We start from the raw sequence: 15,829 nt of genomic DNA, 5'->3' as shown, positions 1-15,829 counted from the left end.
GACGTGCTTACTAAGACAGAATGCTCACTCGAGCATGAGTCTCGCTTTTCTCCACTCGCGGACCACCTTTCACTATACAGCCCCGCTCTCACGTTTCTCCTCTCTCAGCAAGCCTCGGAGAGAGAAACGACGAAGCCTGGGAACTAAGCAACCGGGTCTGAGCGATCTTATGCCGACACAGAGCCTGCGTACTCGCCCTTCCCGCTGCGCTTCGATTCGTGTCTCACACAAAAGGATTAGTGCCCCTTAAGCAAGACGCAGTACTCGTTCCCGTATCTCAGGGAACCGAGGTTACGTTAGTAACCGAGTACGTTTCTCAAACTATTCACAGATTTAGCAAGATATCAAAGTCAGAAAAGAAAAGTAAAACATTTCATATTAATTAAATACAAAATTAAAAGTAGTGATTGTTACCTTAAGAACACTGTAAAAATGCACATTTTCCAGACTCAACCTTTTGAGTCTCAAATACTAAAAAATGCTATTTTCTTGAAACTACATAAAAACACTTGTCAGACCAACAAAATTACCCCAAATGTTGTCCCAACTAGTCAGACAGTTGTCTGAACAAAGAATTTCATATTGTTGACTTTGTGAGTTCCCAGCATGCATTGCAGCATGAATAAATAATGCCGTTACTGTTATAGGATTATAGTTTTGCTGTTTGCTGACTTCATTTAAACTTTTTTTGTTGTTGTTTTGTCATTATTGTTAGGTATTTGTTGTACTGTGATGTAAAGAGCTCATCTTTTTACCATTTGTTGATTGCCACCCTTCTTGAGGTTTGTGTGTCTAGTTTTGAGGCCTAGAGTAGGTTCAACCATTTATATCTATTTCTTGGATATCTTAGTTTTGTAAGTTGTTTTACAAACAAAGAGAATGTTGTCTACATATTAGACTAAGTTATCCATTAAGGTTTGTCATTCATAAATAAACATAAAATCAATAATGTGGTGATTTTTTTACACTTTATTTTTTTCTTCCAGGAAACAGTTGTGACTTCCATAAAAAAATTAATTACCTCAATGACTTTAATTGTTGTTTCAGGTGTTGTGACAAGAATTTTTCTATTAGCAAAATAAGACAATCAGCATTGCATGAACAAACAAATTTACACTGGCTAAACAAAGTATCTTTACTGAGAAGAACTACAAAACTATTGTTGAGAGAACTCAAATGTCTTACTGCATCAAGTTGCCTTATTTTTTTAATGTTTTCTCAACTATTTATTTTTTACCTTGAATCTTTTTCTACGTTATATGACTAAATAATAATAACAAAAAAAAAGTCTGGTTAATTTATTCAGAATTCAATACAGTTAAGCTTAACCAAGAACAGTTGTGACTTACCATCTCATTTTCTAAAAAATAAATAAATAAAATAATTCAACATTACATTTCTGTCATTTACAATAGAATAAAACAAGTATTTTAATGTTCACGGATTGGCTACCCATTCACTTCCATTGTAGATGCCTTATTGTTACTTGATTGATTGATTTGAAAGAAAATGAAATAATTTTGGAAAATATTTTTGGGGTAATTAATATTGTCACAAATTGATTTAGCTTAACTTGTACTGAACCCTGAGTGTTGCAAACATTAAACATGACTTAAGTAAAACCAGTAAATTCAGATGTTACCTCATGAACCTACAGTATGTAGTTTATGTACAGATATTTACAAAAATGTATTCAAAATGTGGTTAACCTACCAGGAGCAAGCCACTAGCTCTGACAATGCTTGACTATTTAGGTTAATTTAGGAGCTATTGATATTCATCCTTTTTATTGTTATTCATCCGCATTGGGTAACTCGTAAAATAAATGAATTGTGTTTTAATACAGGAACCTAATTTTGTTCTTTCATTCAGCCATCTGGGTTCATCCACGGCTCTATCGAGAAAGGGAATGCAATCTCGCTCTGAGCCAAAGAACATATACATCACTACAGAAGAACAGAGTGGTGATGGAAATGATTGTGTTGGGTTTTTCAAAGGCATGCGTCTACATGAAAAATGCATGAGCCTTCCGTAGGGAGGCACTCGGCTGAACTCGGTCGTGATGCTTCCTCCATCTCGAGCTGCTGAAATGGAACTCAGTCACACATAGTTGCCCTGTTCTTAGAGATGAGGGAATCTATCAGACAATGCTATTGAGAGCTAGATTAACGCTGGTTTCCTTTCAGCTCTGTTCACGTAACGCAGAAACGCTTCTGTCTTCTTCCTGTATCCTTGAGGGTTCTGTAAGAATCTCAGAGAGCTCTTGAATGGACTCGAATCTATCGGAAAAGCATGTTGCGTCAACGAACACCCTATGCTGTGCTATTGGAGAAAAGGTTTGTTTGCTTTCATACAATCTCAAGGGAAATGTTCAACTGGAGCCTTTCCACGTATCAAGACAGATTATGTTTCAGGATAAAAAGGCCGTCCCCTAATAAGGCGCCTCTCCACTTTGCTTTCCATCTGATCCCCAGATTAGGGAGAAATTGAACTCAGTTTACATTACGTTTGCACAACACTTCTGTAATGTCTACGGGTTAGCTTTCATATTTTTCTCAAGTGCATATCGGCTTGAATCTCAGGTCTGGCAGGACAATTGTAGGCAGAGACAGCGATATGTTATAGTTTTGTACAACTTTGTCAGCTATCCAGATACTCTTATGAGGGTCTGTTACATTCCTAATAAATTGGATAAAACCCGTAATTTTTAAAAATAGAAAATGAAAAGAAAAAAAAATGTAAAACATCTATTGAAATAATTACAAAACAATAATCCTATAACAGTAACCACATAGTTTATTCATGCTGCAATGCATGCTGGGAACTCACAAACCATTAACATTTCAGAAATATGAAATGCTTTGCATTCAGAAATCTGAAATGCATTTGGGGGGAATTATCTTGTCTGATATTGGTTTTTATGTACATTCCAGATAAATGCATTTTTTACTATTTGAAACTCAAAAGGTTTCATGAACTGGAAAAATATATAGTTGCATTTCCTATGATTACAATGCTTATTAGTTAGTGTACTAAGCTAAAATATCCAGCACAACTTACATTTTGCATGCTTTGCGGTTAAAATATGTATCAGTAAATACAGTATTCTCCATATACAGGACCAGCAAGTGGCAGTTTGTATGTTTATGATTATTTTCATTATTTTTTATTTGTATTAATGTATTTAAAAAAAAAAAAAAAAAAAAAATGCATTTAAATTAATTTTACATAACCAAGAGTCAATAATCTGTTCAACTATAGGAAATCTCTTATATTATACTATATAAGCCACACTGAAGTACTGCTTAATTCTGATAATTATGTGATTGGCTACAATGTGAAGATGTGACAATGACTTTTAATCAGGCATTATAACAAAATCCCAAGGGGATCGGATTCCTCAGGACATTAAGGACAAATTCTGTGGGAAGTGGATGCTCAGAGCCATTAGTGAAGTGTACATATGATGGTCACTTCAACGAATGAGTCACTTTGAAACCTGAGGTAGTTTACAAAAATTATGCAGACTGTCATCGTCTTTGTCATGCGCAGCACGTACGCATCAGTTAACGTCTTGAAAAACATGTTTTAGTGTTTCATGACCTTCAAGTAGACAGTGGGAATTAGAGGTGGATCTGACCTGCCCTCAGAAAAATGGCAGGCGGTGGCAAGGAAGATGGGGAAGATTTGATTAGTTGGGACCACTGAAATGGTGACAAGGAAATTGAAGTAGATGACATGGACAATTGCTAAAATGACAATGGGAGTAACCGAAAAGAAGGGCAAGAAAGCGGATGACGTACATTTTCTGAACAAAGTAGATTGTGTTGGGCTAATTAGTGCAGATGGGAGGTTATCGTTCTCAAGGAGCCTTGCCAAAACTCATTAATTGATGTTTTATCTGTCCTGTCTGTGTTGATGTAGTCGTATTTTATACACTTGCAACTTGCAATCTTACTTGATGCAAGCATTACTTTCCAACGTCGATTGCTAATTGAGCTTGGAAATAGGCTTAACAAAGGATTAAAAGATCTATGTTCCCTTTAATGTGACTTGGGTCCCTTTATAATTGTAGGGACCTGCTCAGGGACTCAGCAGGGCAGTCAAACGAAGAATTCATTTTACAGAACCCTAATTCACACACACAGACACACACACACCAGTGTGCTAATGTGCCTTGTCAGATAGACCAGCATTAATACCAGTCTCCGTGTCTCTAGTATTCCCACTGCACCGGGTTACTGCTGTGCAATGTTACCCTTGGTGAATTACTCTAACTTTTAATGACCGAATTTCATCCCATTTTTTTCTCTCATCTTACGTTCCAACTGATTGAAGTCATATTTTTATGTCATTTCAGATGCAGCAAATTTATTGTAGGGCTGCATGATTATGACACAAAATATTGTTTTTTTTATATTGCAATAATTACAATGAATTATACAGTAATTAAAAGAATTTAGATTAAAGGGAGAGTTTTACAGATTTACTTTCCCCACACTTGTTCCAAACCTGTATGAGTTTTTTCTTCTGTTAAACACAAGATATTTTGAAGAATGTTGGTAACCAAACATTTGACGGCAGCCACTGACTTCCATAGTGTTTTTTGTTTTTTTTCCATACTATGGAAGTCAGTGGCTTTGTCAACTGTTTGGCTACCGATGTTCTACTTTTGCTACTTTTCTCAGGATTCTTTGATGAATAGAATGTTCAAAAAACAGCATTTATTTTAAATATAAAAATTTCATGACATTATAAATGTATTTTTCTGTTGCTTTTGATCAATTTAATGCACCCATGCTGAATAAAGTAAAAAAAAGCAAAACAAAACAAAAGAGCAAAATATCCCATTTTGGTCTATATAGTAAAATGGATATGCTAATAACATATATGTATTGTTAATTATAACAGGAACATTTTTCAATTAACTGGAGAAGCCGTAATCATAATCTTATTTAGTATTTTTTCAATTAGTTTTGCAGCTATAATCTACAGTGAAATGTTTACTGATTCAAATACAAATCTCTACTTTAATGAACACCTTGCATTTATGAAGACAGTTTATGTTCTAAACTTATTTAAAAAATGCCTTATACAAAAAATATATTCTCCACTGATATCACAGAGTATTCAAGGCAACATCATCCAAAAACTTATACATATCTCATGCTCACAAGGCTGCTAGTGTTGCATTTTTTTTATCAGTTACTCTAGCCATTCTAATCTTAAAGCCCTAAACACACTGCACGATTTTAGCAATCCTATAAGATCATTGCATGTCACACTGTGCGACATGGATCTAATAAACTTGGCTACGACGTGTGTGTAGACTGTACGATGACGACACCTGTTGACTTGTAGGATACGATACACGTTTCTATAGAAGAATGAAACATCATCAGCATGCGCTAGTAGTAAACAAAAAGCATGATAAATCACACTTTAGCAGATGTATTTTTTATGTATTTTTATTTTTATGGAAGTGGCGAAAGAGGAAGGCATAAGAGCTTGAGGTCAGCAGTTTTATGTTTTAGCGCCACGTTGCGTTGATTTCATGTCGCATTTTTATTGGTTGGTCAGTAAACATGGATCGTACCAGCAAACACACTCTGCGATGATCATGCTGTATTGTAGGCTATCTTTGGTCGCAAGATCATGAAAACCAGGGATTGAAATTATCTTTTTCACTCACCAGCCAATTTGGCTACAAAATTTTTAAGTTACCGGCCATTCATAACTTCTACTAGCCAAAAAAAAACCAAAAAAAAAACAATCAAACAAAAAAAAGACAGAAATAAACCAACAGTTTGAGGTTGTCTACACTGGGCGTGACAAAGCGAACATTGCAAATCATTAATTTTGTGTCAGTACTAGGGGTGTGCGATATTGACAAAAAATAATATCTCAATACTTTCTGGGATTTTATCGATAAAGATAATTAGTCTATATTTTGCTGAGTGTGTTATTGTGCTGATATCTTAAGGACTACCATGGACAGCTGACTCCTAAAGTTTTTGATATTCTTCATATTCTGTGTGGTCAGTTCACAGCAGTGATAGAAATTAATCTTTTCCAATAAGTTTAAATTTATTTTTACCTTTTATGCGCATTTTTACCTTTATAAAGCCATTTTTTTCTAAAAGTGTACATCATCTTTTGAGTCAAATTCTTACATTTAATCAGTCAATTATAATAATAATACATTTAGGCTGTTACTAAACAAATGAAATCAGTATCAACAAAATTAATATTTGCATAAGTTGCATATGAAGTAGCATTTAGATGTATTTACACATGTTAATGCAGCTTAGAGGGACATGGAATGCTTTAACCTGCAGTTACAAATGCATAAATAATGTTTTGATATTTTAAACATGAAATGTTGAATACTGATATTTGAAATTATTTAAATTAATTGTGAATGAACGCAACTAAATGCATAGTTAGTCTAAGCAGACTTCATTACGTCGTGTGTGTGCACTCTGTAGGTGTGTTTTGTTTGGTTTTTGCAATATACTCGATAATGTCATGATGTCTCACGAGTTCAGTATTTGCGCTAAACCTGCACAGATTTGGCTTGCATGAACTTCCACAAGAAATTAATGAGTGAACATAACTTACGAAAAGTAACCCGCCAAATTGGCTAGTGATTTGACAGAGTTACCTGCCACAGCTGATATTTACCCACATTTGGCGGGTGTTAATTTCAAACCCTGGTGACAACGTCTTTGAACCTCTCTCACTGTACGACTCAGGACCACCGATTACGATCACAGAAATTGGCACGATTGTTTCACGATGCCAATCTTTCGTCTGGGACAGTCGGAAATCGTGCAGTGTGTTTAGGGCTTAAGAGGGAGGAGAAAGAATTTGAAAGTGTTTAACGAGGCCAGCGGGGGTATGCAAATCAGTTTTTCATATTTTGACCCCACTGATTTGTTTTTATTCACACTTTTGGGTTTGCACATTCATCTCTATACTGATTACAGCATTTACTTTAACAAATCACAGCCTGAAACGCAGCGAAGAAAGAGGTCAGATGTAACAAAAACAAGCACAAGCAATAAAAATCATTATCCATTAAAGATATCCCATGCAGGAAAAGATCAGAGCGGAAGAGAAAATGACATTAGAACTGCCAAGTTGTGACTGATCCGTTGAGAGTAAAAGCATTAGGAAGCCAAATTGAATATGGATTACCATATACACGAATTCACCTGCCGGATTCAGATGACAGCTGTAACAGCTTCAAGAAGTTCAAACATGATATCGATTGACCATTATGACAGTGAAAGCTGTGACAAGAAATTGTCTTGCAGGTGTTTTACGAGTGCGACCAATTATTTTTATGCTAGAGTGTAGGATCAAGATCGATATCGATATAAATATGTATTAGCGTAATTATTCAGGTGAAAGCCGCACTGCAACCGAACGAGAGTGTGTTTGCCCCATATTTTAGCCTTAATCACCTTGAAGACAGTTATGTTGCCATCAGCCGTGCTTTCCTTTGTGAAAAAGAAGTGCACTTAAGTATACTTTTATAAAGTGTACTTGTTGCGGAAATAATATACTTTAAAAGAACACACGTAAGTGCAAATTAAATATACTATTTTCGCCACTTAAGTACATTCTATTTGTAATTAATTTAAAATGAATCTCATTTTAAAGTTATATTAAATGCAATAAGTTGAACCTTTGAGTGATTTTTTTAAACCACTTAAGTGGGACTTTTTAGTACATATTTATATGTACAATTATATGTTCATAATTACTTCTAGTGTCTTTAAAATATGGTTAAAGTGTACTACTAATGTTTATATGTTCATAATTGCTTCTAGTGTCTTTCAAATATGGTTAAAGTGTATTACTAATGTACTGACAAGCAATTAATGTTAACTAAAATGTACTTTAATGTCAGTTAACAATACACTTAAGTGTGAATTAAATGTAATGTTTTCGACCACCTAAATGCATATTATTGGTACTTGATTTCAAATATATTACAGTTTAAAATTATTATGTATATTATTATATTATTATAAAATTAACTTTTGAGTGATATTTTTGAACCACTTAAGTGGGACTTTATTATATTTTATATGTACTTTGAAATATGGTAAATATGTACTTCTGAATAAGCAATTAATGTGAACTAAAATATATTTCAATGTCATATATCTCTGGCAATGAAGTTGAATTTTTATATATTTAAAATAAAAAAAAATATCTTAATTACCTAGTTACAATCAACATAAACACAAAATGGAAAACATCATTCTGTATGATCTATAAGACTGTTTCCTCATTGGGGACCTAAAAATGTCCACAAGGTCAAAATTTACTGGTATTACTATCCTTGTGGAGTCATTTGGTCCCCATAACGTATAGGATTACTAACACACAAACACACACACTTAATACAAAAAAAATCAAGAAAATGATAATTCCATGTACAACAAATGAGAGTATGATACCTTATTGTAAAACATTACCAAACTGTGTTACTTGTACCCCTGGTTTCACAGACAAGGCTTAAGCCTAGCCCCGGACTAAAATGCAATTCTGAGCTGTTTCAACTGAAAGAAAATTGCACTGACTGATCTTTAAAAATATCAGTGCCTTTGTTTTGTCTCAAGATGCACACCAGTAATGTTTTTTAAGGCATGTTAATGAAAATGACTTAAATGTCCTTATTGAACTATGGCCTAATCCTGGCTTAGTCTAAGCCCTGTCTGTGAAACCAGGCCATTAGTTGTCAAACCTTTACTAGCACCAACATTAAACAGGACCGAAAGTTTTCTTCTAAAATCTTACTCCAGCATTAGTGAATGCAAGTTTGACTAAATAAATAAATTAATTAATTAAAAAAAAAGAACTCCAAATGAACTTGCTGGTAAGTGCTGTTTGTCAATGTCCCAGAAGCTCTCCATCGGCAGTAAACTTCAAATGCCATGAAGCTGCACACCATATCTCCACAGTATGTGTGAACGGAAATGTTCCAAAGAGGCAGGAAAGTCAGAAAAAAATACCTTGAGGAAAGAAAGAAAAAACAAACAAACAGAAGAACAACAATTGTTATAAAACATATCCCGCCATTATAAATGGTTCAGTTGAGTGAAAGCAATAGACACAGTTGCAGTCCAAAGTTTATATACACCTTGCAGTATCTGCAACATTTAAGCAGTAAGAGGGTAGAGGGGTAGAATCATTAAAAAATTGCAATTTCTGCTCTGATGAAGCAGTTTATTCTTCAAGGTGTATGTAAACTTTTGACCACATCTGCATCACCTAAGAGATGAATTACCCCAATCATCAGGGCAACATCGTAGTAGAATGCTGGGAGATGTTTCTTCACATTTCCCATAAACAGCAGAATTCCACTAACCACACCATCTTTACTGACACTGGGCTTTAAAAGTAGATAACATTTTAATAAACATTTTTATTCCTATTTTACAGGAAATAAAACATAACTTTATCAATTACCAAGAAATAGATAAATATCCCAAAATCCATGAAAATGAAGAAAGGTATACCTTCAATTTTTTTTTCTCAACTTGCCTTGCAAGCTTCTCTCACACCTCTTCATATAGGATGTTCCTGTATTTACCACGGCTGGCACAGCATCCTTTGGTTTGTTACCTGTAAAATATATGATGATTAGAGGGGATCTGTAAATGGAAGAACAACAATTGTTATAAAACATATCCCGCCATTATAAATGGTTCAGTTGAGTGAAAGCAATAGACACAGTTGCAGTCCAAAGTTCATATACACCTTGCAGTATCTGCAAAATGTTAATCATTTAAGCAGTAAGAGGGTAGAGAGGTAGAATCATTAAAAAAATTGCAATTTCTGCTCTGATGAAGCAGTTTATTCTGCAAGGTGTATGTAAACTTTTGACCACATCTGCATCACACCTAAGAGATGAATTACCTCAATCATAAGGGCAACATCGTAATAGAATGCTGGGAGATGTTCCTTCACATTTCCCATAAACAGCAGAATTCCACTAACCACACCATCTTTACTGACACTGGGCTTTAAAAGTAGATAACATTTTAATAAACATTTTTATTCCTATTTTACAGGAAATAAAACATAACTTTATCAATTACCAAGAAATAGATAAATATCCCAAAATCCATGAAAATGAAGAAAGGTATACCTTCAATTTTTTTTTCTCAACTTGCCTTGCAAGCTTCTCTCACACCTCTTCATGAAGGATGTTCCTGTATTTACCACGGCTGGCACAGCAAAGCTACTGTCCTCATCCTTTGGTTTGTTACCTGTAAAATATATGATGATTAGAAGGGGATCTGTAAATGCACAGGTGGGAATATATTACTTGCAAATGGAAAAGATTCAAAGCATTTCAAATCCATAGGGATAGTGACTTAATGGCACTTTTAGCTTGTAATGTGTGATCAGGGTGAGCTGACTGGGCAACGATTCATTAAAAAACTTCTAATATTGCCTCTTCAGTACTGGCCTGTGTTTCCACACTGTAACTTATCTCCAGTAACAAAACTGTCCTGATCCTGCAAAATAAGAGGGGGATCTGTAAATGCACAGGTAGGAAATGGAAAAGATTCAAAGCATTTAGTCAAATCCATAGGGATAGTGACTTAATATCGCACTTTTAGAGGGTAATGTGTGATCAGGGTGAGCTGACTGGGCAACAATTCATTAAAAAACATCTAACATCACCTCTTCAGTACTGGTCTGTGTTTCCACACTGTATATCCAGTAATGATCCTGCAAAATGAATAAATAACTCCAGATAAGTACAAAAATATTACATATTACAAACACAAGCAGTAACGGAACATCTCGCTCTTCAAATGTGAAAAGAAAAAAACAAAAAAGAAAAAAACAACAGCATTATTTCTAGAGGTGGCTGATATATTGAATATTACTGGTGGTTATAATATCGATTATGTACATTAAATATTATAAAATCGGATCTTTGAATTTTGTTCAGTAGCGTTAAATTGAAAGTTTAATCGTTTAGTTAAAATAAAATATTGTATTTTTAGCAGCCAAATTTTTTGGTCCACACATGCGATCACATTCTGATATCAGAATGCAGTCATCATAAATAAATTACGCGATTAATTCACCTCCCGAGTCCATATGGCAAGAACTGCTGCGTTACGGTGAAAGCCACACGGATGGCAAGACTAAATTAAGAATAAAGAAAGCTTAGCCTATATCAAGATATACTTACTTGTTTCATTGTCTGCAGTACATAAAGTCTCATCTGTAATCATCCAAACGTGGCGCTCCTTTGTTCTCTTCCTGTTTGTTCCCTCAGGCATCGCGATTACACAAATTAATTTATAAGTTTGAATGTCAAACTCAGTCACAGTCACATTTGCATTTGAAAACGATTACAACACAGTAGGTTTCTTGTCATTGTGCTAAATTGTTAAAGAACTATTGAAGATTTCCGAGGCTGAATCTCTGACAAAACGTCAAACGTCGAACCAACTTTATATCGGTGATTAATTCACCTCCCGAGTCCATATAGCAAGAACTGCCGCGTTACGGTGAAAGCCGCACGAACGGCAAGACTAAATTAAGAATAAAGAAAGCTTATATCAAGATATACTTGATTAATTATCTGCAGTACATAAAGTCTCATCTGTAATCATCCAAACGTGGCGCTCCTTTGTTCTTTTGTTTGTTCCCTCACGCATCGCGATTACACAAACATGGCGCACAGCGCATTTTTCAAACTCTGGTGAAGTAGTGCGCCGCCATGACATAGTATTTTGGCGCATGCGCATTAAACAAAAGAGACACTTGTGCATGGTTACGTGTTATTCCAAGCTTTCCATTTCTGTTCAAGTTCAAGTTGTTCTAATTCGTTGTGTAGTTAGTCCAAAGACTATGGTTAGACTCATTCATGACTCATTCACCTAACTAAAAGTCAATAATTTTTACAGTGCAGTGTAGCCTAGTCTACTTAAAATCAAATGTATCTGAATGCAAATTAATTTTGTTTAGATGTGTTAAACTTTTGCTTGCAATTACTGCAATTAAATGTGTTTAAGCGACTTAGAACAACATAATTATATTGAAAGTATTCTGTACACAGATGTAAAGTACAGTAGACCAACTATTACATACAAATACAGTACTCCCATAAATGACACTGTATGTCAAATATTATGTAGAAACTTAAACTTCATAGAGTTCATAGCGCAGGAGCTGGTGATGAAAATTTCAACAATAAGTTTTATTGGAGTATACTGTATAACAGTGGTCTCCAACCTTTTTGTGAGGGCTCCCTGAAGGGATAAAATAGTTTCAAGGGCTACTTGTTTGATATACTCCAATATATATATTCTCTGTGTGTATGTGCTGTACATGTGGAAGAATTGACAATAAAGCAGACTTGACTTGACTTGACTTGAAAAAGAAAAAAACAACAACAGCATTATTTCTAGAGGTGGCTGATATATTGAATATTACTGGTGGTTATAATATCGATTATGTACATTAAATATTATAAAATCGGATCTTTGAATTTTGTTCAGTAGCGTTAAATTGAAAGTTTAATCGTTTAGTTAAAATAAAATATTGTATTTTTAGCAGCCAAATTTTTTGGTCCACACATGCGATCACATTCTGATATCAGAATGCAGTCATCATAAATAAATTACGCGATTAATTCACCTCCCGAGTCCATATTGCAAGAACTGCCGGGTTACGGTGAAAGCCGCACGAATGGCAAGACTAAGTTAAGAATAAAGAAAGCTTATATCAAGATATACTTACTTGATTCATTATCTGCCGTACATTGTCTCATCTGTAATTATCCAAACGTTTTTGTTCTCTTCTTGTTTGATCAGCAAAGTTCCCTCATGCATCTCGTTTACAGAAACATGGCGAACAGCGCATTTTTCAAACTCTGCTGAAGTAGCGCACCATCATGACATAGAATTTTTGGCGCAAGCTCATTTAACAACATACTTTGTGCATGGGCATGGTTAAATGTTATTTCAAGCTTTCCATTTCTGTTCAAGTTCAAGTTGTTCTAATTCGTTGTGTAGTTAGTCCAAAGACAATGGTTATACTCATTCATGACTCATTCACCTAACTAAAAGTCATTTTTACAGTGCAGTGTAGCTTATAGAAACCAAATGTAGGCTATTTGAATGCAAATTAATTTTGTTTAGATTTGTTAAACTTTTGCTTGCATTTAATGCACTTAAATGTGTTTAAGTGACTTAGAACAACATAATGATATTGAAAGTATTCTGTACACAGATGTAAATTACAGTACTATTACATACAAATACAGTACTCTCTTAAATGACACTGTATGTCAAATATTATGTAGAAACTTAAACTTCATAGAGTTCAAGTACTATTGCATACAAATACAGTACTCATAAATGACACTGTATGTCAAATATTATGTAAAAAATTAAACTTCATAGAGTTCATAGCGCAGGAGCTGGTGATGAAAATTTCAACAATAAGTTTTATTGGAGTATACTGTATAACAGTGGTCTCCAACCTTTTTGTGAGGGCTCCCTGAAGGGATAAAATAGTTTATTAACATAAATTTGATCATAATCTCGATATGATATCATTTATCGGCCGACACTAATTTAGGCTATTTATAGAACGTGCTTGGGGGGCGACTCAGAGACTCCATGCCCACGGGCACCACGTTGGTGACCACTGCTGTATAAGAAAGTGTATTGAAGTTTAGAAGACAAATACATTTCAATTGCATTAATGCACATAGTATACAGTATATTATAGACTAAATACATTTAAAATACATTAACAAATGTAATTTTGGAGAACACACTTAAGTTGAAATTAAAATAAATTATTTTACATGTGCTTTAGTATATTGATAAATATATAAAAATAAGTGTACTTATTTTAAACACAATAAAATCATAATTATGTAAAATGTATGTTTAAGTAATACTTAATTAGACATTATTATAAAGTGCATTTTTAGAAAGTGCACTTAAGTATGTTAAGACCTATTGTCATTAAAGTGTACTCTCTTTAAGTACACTTAAGTGGCCTTTAATTTAATTTAAATTATATTATATTATCTGCAAGTGCACTTTTTAAAAAGTATATTTTAAGATTTGAAGTACACAAAAAGTAAAATTTTATTACAATTAAGCACACTTCTTTTTCACAAGGGTTAGGACTTCTAGATGTAGACACAAACAATTTTCTGCACAGACCAGCATATTTCAGTTGAGTGAGTAAGACACAATGAGAGCAATACAGAATCCACTGCCCTGGGAGAGGGGAGTCTATACTGTATCTAATTGAAATGGCAACCTGAGAGACAAATCAATGGTTGCAGGCAATGTAACAGGAAATGCCGGCCACTGGGTGTTGAGTTTATTATTAGGTTACATCACAATCTGATAACCTCTTGCTTTTTGACTGTTCTATTTGCCTTTAAAGCCGCTACACGCTGGAGGCGATGAATGTGTACGGAGAGACCGTACTTGAGCTTGTATAGGAAAAGACAACTTCCACTAATAGAGCATCAGGCATCACTGACAAAAAAATGGGTCTTGAAAGAGCTCACGAAACCACAAAAAAATGGATTTAATTTTTGGCTAAACTTTAAAGGGGTTTTATACCAACCGCTGAGTTATAAGAGCTGCGATATGGATGTTATTTTAAAACTATGCTTTTATTTTTACAGACCTTCACTTTGGAGCCCCGTGGGTTTGTCGTCTTGTTGTGTCAGAAGCGTCTTTGTAGCCCTTTAAGCAAAAGAGTGAATTAGGAGGAGTGCATTACTGCACAATAAGGTCTATGTTCCTTCTGAACTGACTGACTGCATTGACTGTTTCCAGAGGAATACTCCTAAAATGGGCCACTGTCGTGTCTTTGCAGTTTTGTAGATTAGTTGTATATGACTGTAAGCTTCATGCCAAAATCAGGGTCAATCAGTTGCATTCATCCCAAATAAAATTTCCTCTATATACAAGTTTATTGCCAATTCAATTAGATTTGTCTACAAATAGACCTCGATTCACATTGAATCCAGCTTTATTTTGTAAAAAAAAATCACTCGAGTTGGTTCCAATTAGGTTATTTGCTGGTGTGAATACATTCAGTGAGCAGCAGCAGCTTGTGTTCAGCCTATTGTCATAGTGCCATTGAGAAAAATTGCAACATAATGGCTCTAGGCCCAACATTTCTCGTGTGTCATTTATAGGAGACTGGGACGTGCCAATAGAGAGCTCCAATTCCAAATGTCAAAGATTCAGTTTTATATCGGTTTTAGTGATTTAGACCGTTGGCGATTCTCATGCCTGATAAGGTCCATCGCTGGATGAATTTGAACTGTAATTGACCCCTGAATTGCATCTGAAATTGGAAGCAGCTTCAATCTTGCTTTTACTTATCTAATGATTCTAGTGATTGATAGTGTGATTATCAAGAGGCCGTTAGTCTGAAGAAACATAGTTAATGAAAAATGTACGGATTCGGCTTTTTAGTGTGCCTGGATAGCACACGACATCTGAACTAAAAATAGAATGATGCTTATGTGCATCAAAGTCGTTCAACCAAAAATTTAAATTCTGTCATCATTTACTCCATTTACCCCAGTATGTTTTCCAAAGCTGTATGACTTGCTTTTTTATTTTAAAAAAGGTGGAAATTTTGAAGAATGTACAAGTTTTTGTCCATGCAACTGAATGGACATGAGGTTTTAGGTTTCAAAAAGCATGCAAAAGCACCATAGATGTGGTCTTTACAAATCATGCAACATATTCTTCTGTCTGAAGGCCTTCTGAATTCATATAATAATTTTACATGT

At 34.6% G+C, this 15,829-nt stretch overlaps 1 long non-coding RNA gene across 1 annotated transcript in view; it reads right to left on the bottom strand.

Annotated features, from left to right (window-relative positions):
• LOC107667028 (uncharacterized) overlaps positions 1 to 5,729 on the bottom strand; it is a 7,761-nt gene extending 2,032 nt beyond the window's left edge. Inside the window, exons 1-2 of the long non-coding RNA XR_001631747.1 lie at positions 5,664 to 5,729; positions 450 to 454 (exon numbers count right to left, since the gene is read on the bottom strand). This is a non-coding gene — a long non-coding RNA (uncharacterized LOC107667028). The remainder of the gene's footprint in view (positions 1 to 449; positions 455 to 5,663) is intronic.
• Between the last annotated feature and the right edge of the window lie 10,100 nt (positions 5,730 to 15,829).

This window comes from Sinocyclocheilus anshuiensis, unplaced genomic scaffold (assembly GCF_001515605.1).
Source record: "Sinocyclocheilus anshuiensis isolate Anshui unplaced genomic scaffold, SAMN03320099.WGS_v1.1 scaffold615, whole genome shotgun sequence".
NCBI lineage: Eukaryota > Metazoa > Chordata > Actinopteri > Cypriniformes > Cyprinidae > Sinocyclocheilus > Sinocyclocheilus anshuiensis.
This window is presented reverse-complemented; position numbering and strand designations above follow the sequence as displayed.